Source organism: Taudactylus pleione, unplaced genomic scaffold (genome assembly GCF_031769625.1).
Source record: "Taudactylus pleione unplaced genomic scaffold, aTauple2 ptg000066l, whole genome shotgun sequence".
Taxonomy (NCBI): Eukaryota; Metazoa; Chordata; class Amphibia; order Anura; family Myobatrachidae; genus Taudactylus; species Taudactylus pleione.
The window spans coordinates 16900195-16912892 of NW_028284468.1; the positions used below are offsets into that span (position 1 = coordinate 16900195).

Here is a 12698-nt window from a genome sequence, read left to right on the forward strand (position 1 = left end):
TTGTCTCATCTGTCCATAAAATGTTGTTCCAGAACTGTAATGGCTTTTTTAGATGTTGTTTGGCAAACTCTAATCTGGTCTTCCTGTTTTTGTGGCTCACCAATGGTTTACATATTGTGGTGAACCCTCTATATTCACTCTTGTGAAGTCTTCTCTTGATTGTTGACTTTGACACATATACACCTACATCCTGGAGAGTGTTCTTCATTTGGCTAACTGTTGTGAAGGGGTTTTTCTTCACCAGGGAAATAATTCTTCTGTCATCCACCACAGTTGTTTTCCGTGGTCTTCCGGGTCTTTTGGTGTTGCTGAGCTCTCCCGTGCGTTCTTTCTTTTTAAGAATGTTCCAAACAGTTGATTTGGCCACACCTAATGTTTTTGCTATCTCTTTGATGTGTGTGTTTTGATTTTTCAGCCTAATGATGGCTTGCTTCACTGATAGTGACAGCTCTTTGGATCTCATATTGAGAGTTGACAGCAACTGATTCCAAATGCAAATGTCACACCTAGAATCAACTCCAGACCTTTTACCTGCTTAATTGATAATGAAATAACGAGGGAATAGCCCACATCTGTCCATGAAATAGCTTTTGAGTTGATAGTCCCATTACTATTGGCCCCTTAAAAAGTGGGAGGCACATATAGAAACCGTTGTAATTCCTACACCATTCACCTGATTTGGATGTAATTACCCTCAAATTAAATCTGAAAGTCTGCAGTTAAAGCACATCTTGTTTGTTTCATTTCAAAGCCATTGTGGTGAATAGAGGCCAAAATATGAAAATTCTGTCAATGTCCCAATATTTATGCACCTGACAGTATATCTTTAATTTGACTGGTGTTGAAAATTCCCAAACATATAATTTTATTTTAATTCTTTTTTTATAATATAATTTTTTATGTAATTTTGGATCTTCTGAAATAGCTGATTGCTAAAAAAAGCACAAATTTACATGCTGCTTGAGAGCATCATTGCCACAGAAAGGCTAAAAATGTTAATGCTACAGCAGAACTATAATACAACATTTATGTTGCTTGATAGCAACATTATCAAATAAAGGGACATATAATACTAAGGTATTAATATACCGCATACATACAGTATTCCACAGCTTTTGAGATATAGATCATATAGTTTTTAGTGTAGCACAACATTTATATACCCAATTATCAGTGGTTATATAAACTACAGTTTCTACAGAATCCCTTTCCTTTTTACCTTCTGTCACTTTCATTTAATTGACCATATGCCCCTTATCAATGGATCCAGTTTTGTTCACTTTTTGTCTAAAGTATTATTGAAATACAATATGAACATTATAACTTGTTCTTTTATATTCAGCTTAGATTCCTTGAACTGTAACCCTGTGTGTTTATATAGTCTCTGAACTCCTCTGTGATTTATGATATCTAATCTACAGAACAATCTACATTATTCTTTTCATATTTTCTTGTATATGCAGCGCTGACTTGTCAATTATCTTCTTCTCACAGGTTTTGATGCACTGGAAGTGAATATTCAGTGATGGGGGGCCTTCCCTGATGGATACGTAGAGAACGCATTACCAAACACAACATGAAGATGATCTAAGTCAAAGTGCTACCTGTTTTCTAAATAAGCTATACAATCATGCAGCTTTTGCAAGACACATCCTAATACAGTCCTAGATTATGTTGCACCTAGATTAGTGTGTAGGATCCAGAGTTCTTCAGGAAGTTGTTTGTGAGATCACTTTGGGGGGTGTAGTAGACAAGTTTAAAGTGGTCCTGGAAATGTGATATACAGGTTAAAGTTCTGGAGTGCAGTGTACAAGATTGCAGGCAGTTCTGTGAGGAATTACAGTCTAACATGGTTGTTTTATGCTAATTGTTAGTACTGATTTGTTGGACTTTGAGGCTCATTAGTAGTAATTCCTACTAAGTTATTTTCAAACTGTGAAGCACTCTGCTCTATTCCTCCTCAACATCCTCTTCAAATGTAATTCCATGGGTTTAATCTTTTTCCAGCATTCAAAGGCTACTAAATTCTTATATGAACCCATTTGAATGTCCCGATTACTCTTCATTATGATTAAATAGCTGCAACTTCAGATCCAAGCATGATTATCAGATTGTTATTCTCTTGGTTGCTTGTGCTCATTTGTTATAAAATGCATTATAAGAAGAGACAGCAGAAATTGCAGTGTTTGTAAAGTACATGGGAAAGGCACTAATTCAGTCTGGCAGGCATTTTAGTTATGTCACTATAGCACTTTTATGGACGTTATATGTGCCAATATATTGGTAATGCATGTATTTAATGATCTTATTGTAAAGAACCCTCCCTGTAGCTGAAAGTGAGCAAAGGACCACCTTGTGTTCATAGTGTACCCATTTTGAGATTGCCAGGTGGCTTGTTTTATGTTAGTTCAAGCTGTATATCTACATCACCTGCTGTTCTGTGTGACCAAACACAATCTGAATACCTTTTCCTATCTGCTAAATATTCTGCACATTTTTTTAAGGGATTGCTGAGGTCAAATATTTTACATATGACATTTCAATTGGAATTGTATATAGTGATTGTACTGCCTCCACTTTACTGCAGAAGTCAGTTAAGTGTCTAAGTCCAGGATACTGCAACACACTCCTTTGTTGTCTGCCCAATCGCTTTAGTGTATGGAATTGGTTTACAACTTCCTAGATACCTATCAATGGTTTTGACTTCCATGTTTTAAAAATTGGTTTTGATCTATTCGCACAGTGTTGTACCATGCCTCAAAGGACTGAGTACACTTTCACACAGGTTCTCATGCAATACGAGCTAGTTAGTGATAGGTTGCAATGTATATTTGAATGTTTTGTGCCTTTATAGAGGCATATATACATGCCGCTAGCATTACTTTTTAATATGCATAATTTAATTTTACTAATATAATAGTTGGGGAAAGAAACATATTTTTGGGAAATATTTTTTTTTATTCTAATTCCCTTTAATTAGATTAAAATGACTACTTCCATTGCTGGATGTTTGATTATTGGACGGTTACATGCAGAAGCTTAATCTAGTGAGAGACCTCTAGCTACTGCATGGCATGATGAAAGGAATCTTAATAACTTGGATTAAATTAAATCTCCCAGCAGTGTAAGTACCTTCATTTCAAGGATCCTGCCACTGATCTGCTTTACTTAAACATTATGTATATGTATGTAGTGTGTGTTTTGTTTTATACAAAGAGGAAAACTGAATATAAAATTGCTCTCAGGGTAAAGTTTACTATTCAAGTATTTGTCACCCTCTTTGTAATATGCCAGCTTTGGCCTGTGCCTCACCCCGGCTTTATAAAACAAGCCTGGTATTAAAACTTGTATGTAACAACAAATAATTTCTAGATCTCTATGTAAAGGTTTTTAGATTTATACTAAAATTTGTGAGAACATTTGTTATTAGGTGTTGGATTTTATCTTCTGTGTACACCAGACTTCAAGTGTAAGTAATAGAAGAAAACTTAATGGAGCCTCTTGGAATTAATAACTGATTACCAAAGACTAAAGCTTGCATGCAGCTTTATAGATCACACATAATTTCTAGTATCTTAAATCCTGAGATCAGAGACAGTTTACACTTGGTCATGAATGTTACAATTATGTTGCTTTTTTCCTTTAGTTGAGTTTGTATTGTAAATTTACATCCCTTTTAAATCTGCTGCTCATAACATTATTCCATTTCCAGTAACTGACCCAGAGGCAAGTTTGTCCCACAAATCTATTCACTTTTATTTCAATATATTTGCTTTTGATGTTAGTGTTTTCACATGGTAAACTGTTGCAAACCATGTTACCTAAATCTTCTGCATGAAAGCGATTACATGCTCAGTGAAATGTGAATGCTGCCTACATATGTTACACCCACTGAGACTTCTTTGCCATATACACAATCCTGCTCTGTTTTACACCTAACCTAACTAGTGAAATAACTTTACTAAGCGGGGACTTCCAAAATCCGCTGCTTCTCGACCTGTTTAAGCTGGTAACTTAGTATTGCTGTTTCAAATTCCAGGTTAAACATGCCAAGAAGCTGCAGCTTCCTTAGTAAATTGCCCACAGGAGTCTTCAGCAAGTACTGAGAAATGAGAACATTGTAATACCTGCTGCCCCGATATTTTGAATGAATTGAAAAAAGTGGGCTTTGGACTATGCACTGGTCAGCTGTAGTATAGCCGTATAATGGGTGCTAGATGGTATTCTGTTAATACCACTTTGCAACTTATAATGTGGCCAGTTTTTTTTTTCAGGTATGATCATTGTATTGTTTCATCATTCAGTAAACTTCCATGTGATTCCTCACTGAGATGTTTTGCAAACTTTAAATCACATGCACTACACTTCCGGAGAAACACATTCTGTTTAATGAAATGCAGGTTTCCAGATTCCCTCCATACATCACTTTCCAAGTGCTAAACCATTGTTTGGGAAGCAGTTCTTACTTGCAGTATTGTAACCGGAATGCTTGAGATTTCTCTGTGCAGGAGCTTTTATGGTAAAGTTGGTGAAGCTGTCTCTTCGCTCTTAGGGGTATATTTACTAAACTGCAGGTTTTTAGAAGTGGAGATGTTGCCCATAGAATCCATTCAGATTTTAGCTATTATCTTCTATAAGGTGCTAGATGAATGTTAAGTAGAATCTGATTGGTTGCTATGGGCAACATCTCCACTTTTAAAAACCTGCACTTTAGTAAATATACCCCTAAAGGTGCGTATACACAGAACGATTTTTTTAACGATTTAACTAGAACGACGTCGTTATCGTTCATTCGTTTAAAAAAAATTGTATTTTTTTAGCCTAAACGTTGAACGATTATCGTTCATGCGTGTTCACGTTTGTAGTTCATCGTCCATTCTGACTGAACAACTTAACGATTTTTATTAAGGGACAGTTACAAAAATCGTTTGTAGTTCAAAAAAATCGTTCATTACATTTTGTAAATGAACGATTTTAGTAAACTATTTTCGTTTATTTTACCCTTGAAAAAATAAACGAAAATAGTTTACTAAAATCATTCATTTTCAAAATCGTTGTGTATGTGTATGCAGCTTTACTGTTGGCTATCTGGTTACCCCTGGTTTGGAAGTGTAACTTTTCTGACACAATTATTTTACTATTCAGATGCACTTGTCATTTATGAAAACTTAGTGATGTTATGATAAGATTTTTCCTACTAATAATTATATTGCTGGAAGATACTTCATTCACATATCTTTGCGAGAGGGAACTATGTTGTACATTGTAAAAATCTCTAGGTGCTGCTATGTAACATGATTTTTCTCAATGGGTTTTTGTCAATGGCAAGGCATCTCCTTTATAAGTCATAGCAACAATGATACCAGAAGTCTCCTAGAACAGTAACGCCACAAAACAGTGGCTGCAGTTAAAAATATGCATTTTAAAATTGTTTAGTATTACACAAGCTATTAAAATGTTTTTTTGATAATTGCTGCCTAGTGATTTATTTTTATTTGGTATCAAAATAATACATTAGCAAACTTCAATAAGAACGTACCAAGGGTTACTGTATATAGGGCAGTGGTTGTCAACTCCTGTCTTCAAGTACCACCAACAGGTCCTGCTTTGTGGATTTCCTTAATCATGTACAGGTGAGGTAATCTATATTGCTGGCTCAGTTATTATCCCACCTGCTTCCGCAGACACAAATCCTAAAAACACAACCTGTTAAGAAAACTTGAGGGTTGAGAACCATTGATATAGACTATTTATGGCATTGATTGTTCCCTCACCTTTTGTAAAATTAAAACTCGCATTACATTACTTATAAGTAGCATAAATTATAGATACAAGGTATCCTAAAATTAACAACACCCTTTACTGCATGTGAATATTGGCAATCAATGCACAAATGGAGCAGATACACAGTTACATCTGCTGGTCAGGATGTGTATTGCAGCCGCTGGCCTTTGTTACCTCCTAATAATGCTAATTAACAGCATTAGAGTACTAGTACTTAGTGCTGGAAGAAAATGCATTGCTTGTGTACAATAGAATGTGAACAGAGAACTAGATTGTAGGTTTTAATACTGAGGGGGCTCTTTAAGTTAATTATGTGACCTCAAGGCAGGTTACTGAAGACTATTGGCCTGCCCTTTTCCAGTGTCTTGGATACTGCACTACAAAAGAAAGTAACTGAATACTGCTTGTCATTATCCCAATGGAGCTTGACAGTAAGGCTATAGCTGAAGATAACTGAAGTTTTTACTTGTCAGACTATTATTCTGAAAGGTAACTTACAGGCAATTTTACTGTAAAACAGTAGAGCCGTCTGATAGGACAGCAGCAGTGTGTATATTGTCACACAACGCACAGGAACCACTATACATGACATTTGCATATCACCCCACCTCTCATAATTAACGTACTGTTCTAACCTCTTACCGTTTTGCTGTACTTCAATTAAAAGCCATACTGGGGAAATACTTGTGCCACAGTAAGAAGCCTAACTGAAATGCTTGTTTCTTTCCCAAATGGTCATTTATGATGGATATGGAATAAAAAAAATAGTTTAGCGATCTTTTTAAATGGAATTCCACTCAAAAACAAGTGCAGCCAAACAAATAACACAGTGCTTACCTGAATGTAGGTTTCATATTAGCCTTTTAATTCACATTTATTTTTGGGATGTGCTTTATTTCATGTTTTAAGGCACTTTATAAAAATATAAAAAAAACACCAATATGTATACATCCTTGCTGCTTAAATAATGGATATACATTACATGCATCAGCCTCCACATCTCTGGAATATGACTAAGCCAGTGTAAATGTGTATGAGCAGTACAGGCAAAGTGATATTGAATAATACTGTGTAAATCTCACTATATTATTATTCAGTATCACTCTAAGTTCTTATTTAGGAACTAGGGAGGAGCTCAGGCTTGCTGTCCAATCAGGAGCGCTAGCAGTGCATTGTTACAAACGTTTCAGTGCAGGCAAAGTGTTTGCATCAATTTATGTGTTCTCTATAGTGTTAGCTTTACATTCCATATTGCAGTGTGCAGTTTTACTACCAAGCCGAGAAGCTCTCAGCTGGAGCAAAAGCTTATACAATAGTAAGAAAAGATCAGTGATGTTTTTTTATGAATAAATACAAAACTGATCACATATTTAAGGAAGGATACAGACTATACAACAGAACAATGCTTGTACCTAGCGATGGCTGAACCAAAATTCCTGAACATAGTTGCAAGCAAGAGGTAAAGCCCGTGGACTGGCATCCTAGAGTATCAGCACTTTTTTAATGGTACCCCTATGCCATCATTTTCTATTTCAGTAATTCAGATAAAAATTATTATATTAATTTGTACTTACCTGTCATCCTTAGGTTCTGTTACGTGGTGGTAGGCAGAGTTGCACTTCTATTATTGGCAGCAACCAGCACTGGTTTTGCATATCACATTGACCATAAATAATTTTATTTGGTCCTGGACAATCAACCAATGGTACTCCTGCAAATGCCCCTTTTCACCCAGTTTGGGACCACTGGATTAAAAGAAACTGCCATTTTAAGCATATAGATTTTGCTGTTTTCTACTCTTGGCTCCTGGGTTTTTAGGCTGGCTACACTTTGGTCAGTTCTGCAGTATGTTATGTCAAAGCTATGGCTGCCCATATTTTATTTTTCTCTCTCTCAAGCAAAGCTATTACTTTTATCTTTTATTCATTGCTAGTGCTTTTTTACTGTTTTCCAAACAACAAATGGAATACTAGTGAATGTTAGAGCTGTACTTGGTCTTTTCACACTACAAACAATAATTTTTCATGTCATCCCCTCATTTACATGCATTTTTACAGTGTCAAAATTGCTAGTAAAAATGCATTCAATTAACACCAGTCGTCGCCAGGCATTAATGTGTGGTGTATGTCACTGTGGCCTGGAATGTTTAGTACATTTATACCGGTTATGATAAAAGCCACTGGTGCTCCTTTAAAGTTATAAGTTGGTACAAGATTTATAGAAGCTTCCATACCATGGACAAGTCGTGAGATGCCTATTGTATTAATTTCTAATATGATCTCATTGATTTATTTCTGATTTCAGAGCTAGTTTTGAAAATTAAAAAATTGTACAAAAAAAAACAAAGTGCCAGCTGGGGGCTAATGGCTTGTTGCTGGAATGTTCTCTTTTGGAGGGGATGTTAGAATGTTACACTGGCGGAAATAGAATATGAAAATTGTCTTAATTCTTGTTCGATGTTTTCTTAAATAGTGAATTTAAATGGAGGCTGTTTTGTATTTACATTGTCTGTAATGATATTGTTTGGGGAGAATGGAATGAAGGGAGAGTGGCTTAATTTTACTTTTCACATGCAAGCAGCATTGTGACCCTTCTATGCAAAAAATTTACCTATTCATAACATTCATTGTATTTTTTTGAGAAAATTTGCTGTTTGTGTCAATCTTTGTAGAAAAATGTAATTATGAATGGTTTTATAATAAATTATTTTATTCACCATCCCAACAAACTAAACTTGGCTGCCTGCGTGAGTCTGTGCATTAACATGTTCCTGTTCTCTGTAGTGCTCTAACACTGTTATATTTCTGAAAGACTGTACCATATTTCTCGTACTCATTTTTTTGGATGAAATAAAATAAATGTTTTATTTCTTTATTGTTTTGGTAGTCTGTGCCACGTGAGTGGTACATTACATGGCCGGCAGTATTGGGTGGTGGGCCTATTCTATCACTAAAATGAGTGTTATACTCCATTGTGATCTGATCGTCACTTCACATGCTGAGAGGATGACCGCAGTCTGCCTCTATGTGCTTTACTTTTGTTTTACTCGTGTCCTCCCCCTGTGTCAGAGTTGATTCTGCTGCTTGGTTTGAGTTCTGAATTACTGAATGTGGCCTACTAAATAGAAAGTAATCCTCACACTTAGCTCTCGGGACTATAATAGCCGCTATGTTTCCTACAGGTGTAGTTACCCGTAAAAAGGACAGTCTTACACTTCAGGAAGTTAGTCCTACCTGGTCTAAACATAACAGACAGCTGTATAATACACTGTGTTCATTACTGCATAACAAATAAAAACTTTATGTAGTTGTATATCATCTAAAAAGCTGTAGAAAGTTGGTCTGCCATAAATCCCATAATAAGTACTGATGAACTTTGTACAGTATCTCATACTTGTCATTGTCCAACCACATTTTCCTCTGGTCTGAAAGATCAAGATTAGATAGGACTGCAGTTTCTTAGTGGGGCCTCGTGTATGCTGTAATCTGCAGAATAATTAGTGTGTGGGGAACCTTTTGCATCTGTGTTTCATAATCTGTAGTAGTTTATAGCCACAGTTAATTCAGATATATTCAAACCATAACTGGGTCTGTTAAATATAAAAGAACAGTTTACTACTGATAAAGTATAAATACAGTCGGTAAGTAATGGGTTGATGGTCGAGAAAACTTATCAACTGAAAAAATAATTTAAATAAAAATGTTGTATTTCATTATCTTATACTACATAACTATACAACACATTCCTCCTAATATGGCAGAAGTGAACCCTAAAGTTATGTTTTTATGTATTATTCAGCTGATACATACACAACAGCATAGTGACATAATAGTTACTTTGCTGCTTCACAGCACTGATCTCTTGTGTTCAATTTCCAACAAGGCCTTACTTGTGTGGAATTTGTATGTTCTCCCCACACTTGCATGAATTTCCTTCAGGTACTGCAGTTTCCTCCCACAATCCAAGCCATACTTGTAGGTTAACTGGCTTCTGACACAAAAAAAAGTTTATATGCATGTGATAAGGGACAGTGGGGCAGTGACTGATATGAATGGTTAATATTCTTGTAAATGGCTGGAAAATATATTAATCGTTAATAAATGAATAATAATAAATACACAGCCACTTCTATAATTTAATGCCAACATGTTTATTTGGATTGAGTAAATAAAGTTCCTTAGAGGTTTTTTTGCTCGTTATAAGTTATTTTATTTTTTATTTCAAAATGCAACACACACTACTAGACACTGATTAATACAGGGTGGTCCATTAGTGTGGAAACACCCTTTTAAAAAGGAAATGAGTAAGGAAATATTAATCCATTTTCTAGTAGTCATGTGACATATCAACCAGATTCATTTTAACGTATCTTTATTCCTTGAGTTTTAACTTAGTTTTCTTTTGCAGGTAGTGACATTAATGACAATGGCAACTTGAGAATTAATAAAGATACGTTAAATTAAGAACGCCATGAAATTCTGCATCTGATTGATATGTTGCATGACTACCTTCCTAATTAAAGAGTTGCACCCAAGATGGCAGACTTCAAGATGGCTGCCATACTAAGGACATACCGTGAAAAGTTTCCCGCTACTCCCGTATCATGTCAAGACACTGGATTAATATTTCCTTACTCATTTCCTTTTTATAAGGGTGTTACACTTACGGACCACCCTGTATTTCATAAGCCATTCATAGTGCAGCGACACACTGAGATAGTAAAGACTGCTATTGTAGTAGGCTAACCAAGGATGTACTTCATAGGAAGTGCACAGAACAGAGTATGGCCAACGAGTAAACATTTAGCATGCACAGTATGGATTATATATATATAAGAAATGAAAAAAGAAAGCGCCTTCTTTTTTAATTTCTTTATATTCACTTTGGGTACCAATCCCTATCACTATTTGGGAGTGGCCACTTAATCATTATTTAAGATGTGTCACATTTAAATAAAGAGATTCTTTCTTTTTATATGTTGCATTTAATTACTTGGAGTGTTATTTTACAATCAGTGTGCCTCTACATTCCCTACACTATTTTTTGGTCACTTTTAGATGTTTAAAACAGGGTTTGAGAAAAGGATTGACCTCTGTCAAAAAATCTTCAGTGAAGAAGGTTTTAATGCACCAAATACTACGACTAATATTGATGATTTAGACATGCTATTCTGGGATGTGGAGAAATTATTAAAGAGATTAAAGTGTGGTGGGAAGTTAAAGGCCTTGAACAGTATATCGCAGTTAACATGATCCCCAGAGGGCTAAGAATCAACAAAAGACCGACATTTGTGATGGACGATAAAACATTTTTTGATACCTGGGATGAAATCCTGAATAACTGTTCAGTTAACTTAATGAAACTGATTATCTCAGAGAAGAAAAATACTTTGATCAAGATAGAACATCTCAAAGCCAAAGAAATACTTCTGATACCACACCAGGAGAGAATTTTTTTAAAGAAAACGACACAACTCTTACTAAAAAGTTGGAAAAAATAGAGGAGGAGGTCGTAGAAGATCAACAGAAAACATTTTTTAGAGACAAACAAGACTATCTAAATAATAAAGTTAACAATTGGAGTAGGTTTCAAAAAGAGAGAAACCCACAACTTTTAACAAATACAAATAGAAATCCAAATTGGAGAACTGCACCTTATCAGAAAAATAAATTTCATATGAAACCAAAGAGAATACATCCTAATGATTTATTTTATTCACCTTTTACAAGAGCTATTACTACAAAAAACAGATTTTCAGCTTTACAATGTTTGGATTCAAATAGTAGTTCTGATTTTTTATCACCAGACCCAATTGTAGAGAGACAAAATCCAATAAAAACCAAATTTTTTCGAGAGAGATTCAAAATGGCATCCCCTTTGAAAAGAATCCTCCCAGAAGAAGAGGAACCAGAGGAGGTAGAAGGAAGGCACAACAAAAGGCGTTACCTCCAGTAACAGATCCTTCTTTAAATGGTGTCTTTAATTTATCAAATATCCCTTGAAAACCGCAGAAATTTCCTTACTCCAAAAAGGTCTCAAGTTCGCTCCCAGTAGACAAATGAATCAATTTGAAACTTTTATTGATTTTAAATAAATTCACAAGATCTCTAACGCTTAAAAGACATTTTGCCAAGAAAGATCTAAATAAATATACAAAGATAGATACTTCTACAATATCAAAATCAGGATTAAAGCGAAAGTCCAAATTCTATCCTTTAGAATCAAAGGTCAACCATATAGGTGTATTTTATGATCTTGTGAAAAAAGATTAATGCGATAAAGAGATAAAACCATTTGTTAATTCAAAACTAAAAAATTCTGAGAAGCATTGTAACATCTACAGGAAAACGAAGAGATTGTTATAAAACAGGCGGATAAAGGTGGAAGTGTGGTAATAGATAAAAAAAAAGTATGAAAAGGAAGCTCAAAGATTACTGAATGATGAAACATCATACAAGAAACTCACAGGATCCAACAAATGACTTCATTGAAGAACTTAGAAATATCCTTATTCAATATCTTAATAATGTACTTCAAAAAGAAGAATTTCAGTATTTAATGACTTCTACCCCAGTAATACCAATTTTTTACTTCTTACCGAAGAGTCATAAATCTTTAATCAACCCACCGGGAAGACCCATAATTGCGGGTATTGATTCTTTGACATCTCATATGTCTGAGTATATTGACATCTTCCTTCAAAAATATGTTACTCAGTTACCATTCTTTTTAAAAGATACCAATAGTGTGTTAAATATATTGTCTCATTTTAAGTGTAAAGAATCGTATTATTGGGTCACCAATGATGTTCAAAGTTTCTATACATGCATTAAACATGAAAAGGTCATTGAGGCTTGTAGAAGATTCCTCAATAGAGATTCAGTCTATCCAGTACACATAAAGAAGAGATCTGT

The 12698-nt window shown here is 34.9% G+C and overlaps 1 protein-coding gene across 1 annotated transcript in view; it reads left to right on the forward strand.

Moving 5' to 3' along the window:
- The window catches only part of FOXK1 (forkhead box K1), an 80008-nt gene extending 74538 nt beyond the window's left edge, over positions 1–5470 (forward strand). The window contains exon 10 of the mRNA XM_088466695.1: positions 1495–5470. The gene's annotated coding sequence lies outside the window, so the exon portion shown is untranslated. The remainder of the gene's footprint in view (positions 1–1494) is intronic.
- Positions 5471–12698: the final 7228 nt, after the last annotated feature.